The sequence below is a fragment of the Octodon degus genome, unplaced genomic scaffold (assembly GCF_000260255.1).
Source record: "Octodon degus isolate 3935 unplaced genomic scaffold, OctDeg1.0 scaffold00025, whole genome shotgun sequence".
Taxonomy (NCBI): Eukaryota; Metazoa; Chordata; class Mammalia; order Rodentia; family Octodontidae; genus Octodon; species Octodon degus.
In genome coordinates, this window is record NW_004524601.1 from 17,901,811 (window position 1) to 17,908,140 (window position 6,330).

General features: G+C 39.0%; 1 long non-coding RNA gene across 1 annotated transcript in view; it reads left to right on the forward strand.

Moving 5' to 3' along the window:
• LOC111816035 overlaps positions 1-3,984 on the forward strand; it is an 11,496-nt gene extending 7,512 nt beyond the window's left edge. The window contains exon 3 of the long non-coding RNA XR_002820577.1: positions 3,598-3,984. This is a non-coding gene — a long non-coding RNA (uncharacterized LOC111816035). The remainder of the gene's footprint in view (positions 1-3,597) is intronic.
• The last annotated feature ends 2,346 nt before the right edge of the window (positions 3,985-6,330 follow it).

Here is a 6,330-nt window from a genome sequence, read left to right on the forward strand (position 1 = left end):
AGGGCAATTGAGACTGGGCGTGGTGGCGCGTGCCTCTAATCCCAGCTCTTGGGAGGCTGTAAACAGGTGGATCAGTATGAGTAGTAAGACCCTGAATATCCTGTAGGCCCTTCCCTAAGATGCAAAAATAAGTAAATAAATGAATAAATAAATAAATAAATAAATGCGGTAAATGAAAATTAAATAGCTATTTGAGAAACAACTGGAGTTTTAAAATCAAATAATTAAAATTTATATTAATTTAAAGCTTGCTGGTGGTTGTATTCTGAGAGTCTTAAATTCATTCAATTACAATAAATATACTTTTTGTAATTAACTTGTTTATTTTATGAGATTTGACTTATTGCTCATTAAAAATCCTGGAAAACTTTATTTTATGAAAATTTAATGATACAAAACTCTCTCTTGTAGTTGTATGTGTGCTAACTAATGTATCAAAAGGTAATTTTGATAAAGGGAAGAAACATTTTTCTAGAATTGTTTTTTAAATGTATTTAGTACAGGGTCACACTACACAGATCTTACTTGTAGTGATCCTCCTGTTTTCAGCCTCCCAAATGCTGGGATTATAGGCGTGCGCCAACGCCCAGTCTTAATCACTATCTCAGTGAGCCCTGCGGCAGGGTTGGAATGGCATGCTGGGGATCGAACCCTGGTCCCCATGTCTGCCTAAGCAGGCACTTTAATCTGCTGAGCTATCTGGCCGGGCCAAGAAACATTTTTCCTAACAGGTCATTTACAGTGATGCAAAATCCCACAGTATCTTAGAATCTCTCTGTTTTACAAACAGCCTCTCTCCATGTCAAAGACCCCTCCAAATGAGAAGTACAGGCAGGCAGGTATCGACTCCAAGTGGCCCTGCTGAGGCTTGCTGGTGCCCCTGCTCTTCACTGTGAGTCGTCACTGGCTGCCCAGCCCCCTCCTGCTGGGATCGCATGATGTCTTCCCCTACCCATGCTTCCCTCCTCTTCCTAGGCACCCACAGCATTTGCTGGACGTGCCCAGACTTCCTATAGAAAATATTTAACATTTTTAATTGATAACTAACAATGGTGCATGTTTATGTGCTAAAGTGTCATGCCATAGCACACATGACGATATGTCAAGGTCAAGGCTGGGCCATCTGTGCTTCTACTGTGTCCAACACTTGTTAGTTCTTAATGTTGGGAGTATGCAAAACCTTCTGGAAATTTGTAAATGTACAATGAATTGTCATAAACTCTAGTCAGTGTACCATGCTATAGAACACTAAAAACTTATTCTTCCTCTCTTCGTTTTGCACTGCTACCCATCCTCTCTCTGCCTTTTACCCCTTCCTTAGCCTTTTTGGTCATCACTGTTTTACTTTATATTCCTGTTATGGGTTCTTACCATAGAAACCAGACCAGAATCCAAAATTAAAATTTAAATATGAGTCTTTTATTGTCAGGCCCAGGACTGCTTGACCTTACTCATGCAGGAGAGGACAAATGGCCAGGAGCCTTAGAATTACAGAGATTTTTAAAGGTAGAAACCACATCCTATTTGACAATCAAATTTGTCACTTAACATAGAACAGTACCTTTAGGGACAGCGTGACCGTTACTTAGCATACATTTCTTTCTGGGAGCATTGTTTTCTGGGTTGAATGATGATTTATCGATGGTACACCAAGCCTCCTTGCAGTCTTACAAGGAAGCAGGGTCCAGAAAGTTGAATAGAATAATTTGTTATATTTAGTTTTACATTAACTCATCACATTACATTTATGTTAACCCTTCACAATTACTTCCACTTATGATACTCAAGTTTTAAAATTTCACACATTGGTAATTCCCCTCACTTTTGGAAATTATCATAGTGTTGTGAATTTTCTTTTTGTACAAGTAAACATATTAATAAAATAAGATAATCACTATTCTTTTTTAAAAATACTTTTATTGAGAAACAAATAGCAAACAGTTTCAAAACTGATTACTAGTACAGTTTCAATAATTAATATATTGCATATTGTTGTCTTAGTGGTTATTCATTGTACCAGATGCAGACATGATATCCTGTCCACAAATACTATTAGGATAAATCTATTCGTTGAATTAAGAGAATGTGACTGTATATCTATCCCAACTATTTTGAGTATACAGATACAAAATGGTCATTCATTTGTATCCGCCTTTTTAGGATAGTTTTGTCAAAGAAGGACATTCCATTGTTATTTAAATATTGTAGGTGCGTGAATTCAGCAAAACATTCCAGTATAGTCCAGTAGTCCATAATAGTAGTGGGTCATCCGCAGGACTGGCAATGTCAGAAGTTGTTGACCTGAGCCTTTTGCAGCTCAGCATATTAATATGGTTTTACTTTTTATACCTCGTTTTTATATTTTTCTGCTGGATGGTTAAGACCAAGATAAAGCAAGACTTCTATAACAAGAAATGTAACTTTTGTATCTGATAAGGTCAGTCAATTCCCCTCAGGATTTATCCTGAAACCCCATACCACAGTTTGTATATCCTTTGTCAGTGTCAGCCATGTGGATGAGTCACAGCTATTGCTTGACCAGTTTGCCCTTTGTGAAAGCCCGAGAGAATGTTTTCTCTTCAGGTGACTCTCCTTAGGCATACTCTACATTGCTGATCATTTACCTTTGTGGCCCCATAATCTCCTTGATCAGGAAATTTGGGACACAACTGAGTTACATGGTATTTCAGTACAGGATCTCCTATGTCCTGAGTCTTCACTGACCTTGAAAGGCTATGGCCAAAATGTTGGCTGACCTTGCAGCCCTTTTTTTTTTTCTCTAATTTTTGGTCTGCAAACTTAGGTTATTAGCCCTCCAGAAGAGAAACTTATTATTATTACCCTACAACATAGGCAGTTGAGCATAACCTCACTATCTGTCTGAATATCAAACATTTTAGGCATAACATGGGAGAGGTATTTTCCATCAAGTATTGATATGTTAAACTTTAAGTCCCTATGGAATATGAAGAAAAAAATAAAAAAAGCAATTTTAAAGAATAGGAATAAAAAGTTACATATTTTAACACAGAAATTTAGAAATCTAACCCATATACAGCCTTGTAGCAGGACAGTCCTATGACTTTTTTTTCTTGTCTTTTGTTTTCATTTATTACCCCTTTCTTTTTTTTAACATTTACTTGAGAGACAGTATGGCAGTAATTGGTATGGCATGACAAGCAGCATGTATTTAGAAGACCAGAATGACAGGCATTCCAAGCATGACCCTACCATTACACATTGCTACCTTCAGTACTGTTGCCTAGTTCGCAGGTATCAGCATATATAGTTAGTCAGGGTGAGAATCCTACCAATTAATGGCTAGTTTTAAAAACATGCTGAAGATTCTTAGGATCATTGCCTTACCCATCTTGTGCATATAAATGTATTGCTTTGTCCCTGTCATGTTTCCTAGCTTTCTCCTTGTCCTCTCTTCATTGTCTAATTCTCAAGTGAGAACTTGAGCACTAATCACTATTCTTATCACATTGAGCAAATGGGTATTTTACAAGGATAAAGATAATGTAAATGATAATGTAAGAATGTGGAATTGGTTCACTATATATGTATGTGTTTTAAATTTTTGTTTTTTTCCAGAGAAATCAAGGACAACTTAATCACTGGCTAGTACAGGACTGAGGACTGAAGACTGGGGACCACTGACATATCTTCCAGGCCCTTTTCCTAGCCAGTTTCAGCGGGGTCATAATTCTACCATCACGTCAGAACGGAGACTGTCTTTCCTTGAGGCTTGTCTTCTATTCGTAGGGCATTCATTTATTTAACAAACACAAGCCAGGCCTGTGCTGTGTGCCAGGGACACAGACATAAAAGTCCCTGCCTGCAGAAACGCACAATCTGTAAACAGATCATTTTTCTGTTGAATCTGTTGTTGCTGGTTCATGTTCCTCAGAACAGTCATGGACATCAAAAACACATGAAAGAGAAATACAACCTGTGCCGTCTTCTTAAACATTAAGCCTATTGATGGTATGTAGAGAAAACTGTCAATTCTTCTTTGGAAGTCTCATGTGTTTCTCCTACTTTGATTGCAAGCAGATCCTCATTTTTACAAAGATTCTCACTGTAGATGCTCTGTCCCCATTGCCTTTTGACTCTCAGTGAATTCGTCACCCTCCTTGTCAAATGCGTCCATGGCCTCTTCCTGCAGCTTAACCAGTAATCTATGTTGCAGACTTTGCTTCTCTGTAAGAAACTGAGGAGTGAGTTGGTGGTGGAGCTGAGGAAAAACATTCCCAGCGAAGGGAGAAGTTGGCACAAAGCCATGCAGTGTGGGAAAGGGTGCTGCAGGACCTGCCCGCAAGGCAGGGTGTTGGCTGCTCAGAGGAGGCATCCCAGCTGAGTGAGATGGTAGGCCATGTGTCACATTCAGGTGTTTTCTAAGGTCACTCTAATTTTTAAAAAAGAGGTTTATGAGTTAAAATTTAAAGTGCACATGCAAAGGAAATAGAGAATGGGCCCTTGAGAGAGGTGCATTATTTTCTAGAGCTGGGAATATTTGTGTGCTGAGGGGGTGAGAACCCCTAGAATTTGTGAATTTATTAGGAAGTTCTTGGCTTACAGGAGAAAAAGATGCTGGTCCACAACAGAAAAATAATGGCCTAGTTTACAGTAATCATCCTAATTTTTGATATGAACTGCAAGTTCCAAGTCCCAAAGACCACCCATAGATTCATGAACTCATTGGAAGGACTCACAAAACTCAGAAAAGCCATTATGCTCATTGTTACAGTTTATTACAGCAAAGGGGATGGATTAAAGTCAGCCAAAAGGAGAGATATGTGGAAATACAGTCCAGGACAGTTCAGAGCATGAGTGCCTGATTATCTTTCCCAGTGGAGACTTGCAGACAGTGCTAATTGTTCCTAGAACTGGAGTGTGACATGCGTGGTACTGCCAAGTGGGAAAGCCTACCAAGTCTTGGAGTTCAGAGATTGTTCTAGGGGCTTGACCGTATAGATGCATTTGACCACCCACACGGTTGACTATTCTCCATCTTCTCTGGAAATCCAGCCAATAACTGTATGCAATAAGATTATGTAATCAAAGCCACAGTTACCAGACAGGATTTCCAAGGGCATAGAGGTTTTCTTACAGGAGCTGAAGGAAAAGGCCAAACCTCTGTTTGGGCAAGGTCAATTCTTTGCTACACATTACAGAGCTCTTAAATTACAACTGTGTTTCCTCCAGAGGAGGCCTAGTGTCAGGCATCCCTCACAGGGCCCTAAGTCTGCTCTGACTCAAAGGCTCTGTTGAGCGCTGCTAAATCTCAGCTGTCTCCACCTTAGGCTGATGGAGAGTTAATTAACATTGTTGATATTTGAATCTATTCCTTGTTCTCAGAGATTCTGACTTAATTTGTCTAGGATTAATATATTGTCAAAGCTCTGCAGGTAGTTCTAATTTATGGCCAAGATTAGAAACCATTATGTAATACAGCTGGGAAAAATCTGCCAAGTCAAGATGCTCTTGAGAGCAAAATGGAGTCTGAGAACCAACTCAGAGTTGGCTCTGGATGTGGTATAAATACGAAGTTCTAGGAGCAGCAGCATAAACAGAGGAGCAGAGTCAGCAAAAATGGCTTGCTCTGGTAAGGTATCCAGACAGATATATCAAGTTTTTTATATGGGACATATACAGAACATATCTCTGTTTTTTTCTCATCCTGTCTGTTCTTAGGAGATACTCCTCTATTACTGCTGTTTTTTTTTTTTCTTTCTGTACATATCCCTATAATGAACATCTGCCCTCTGAGTAAACTGTTATTTTTTCTTTAAGGCAGGGTTTCACTCATTGTATAGGCTGTCGATAGGCTCAAGTTGGCTCTCCTGTTTCAGCCTCCCAAATGCTGGGATTGCGGGGATGTACCACCATACCTGGCCAGAGGTAAACTGTTTTTATGCTGTGTGATTTGAAAGGCTTTAACTATGACTCTATTATTTTGGCCTCCGGTCTTCCCTGCACCTTCTAGGACAGGTTAGTTCATCCTCTGAGACTCAGCTGCCTCACTGGAGCTAACAGTAGCCTATAAATTGTTCTTGGAGCAAATGAATTCTAATGTCATGGGCTCCCAGAGTACCAGCAGTGTGTGTCTCAGTATCCCAATCTGGTCTGTGATTGGAACTTTACGCTAGACTCTGTGCTAGATTGCTTAACTCATAAACTTTTTTTTTAAGTTTTAAATTTCCTTTTTCTTTTTTTCCCGTAATTTTATTGAGAACTTATAAACTAATTCAATTTTTATAACAGTCCTATGAAAGAAATATTGTAATTTTTAACTCATAGTTAACATGTAGTATTGTATTTTGT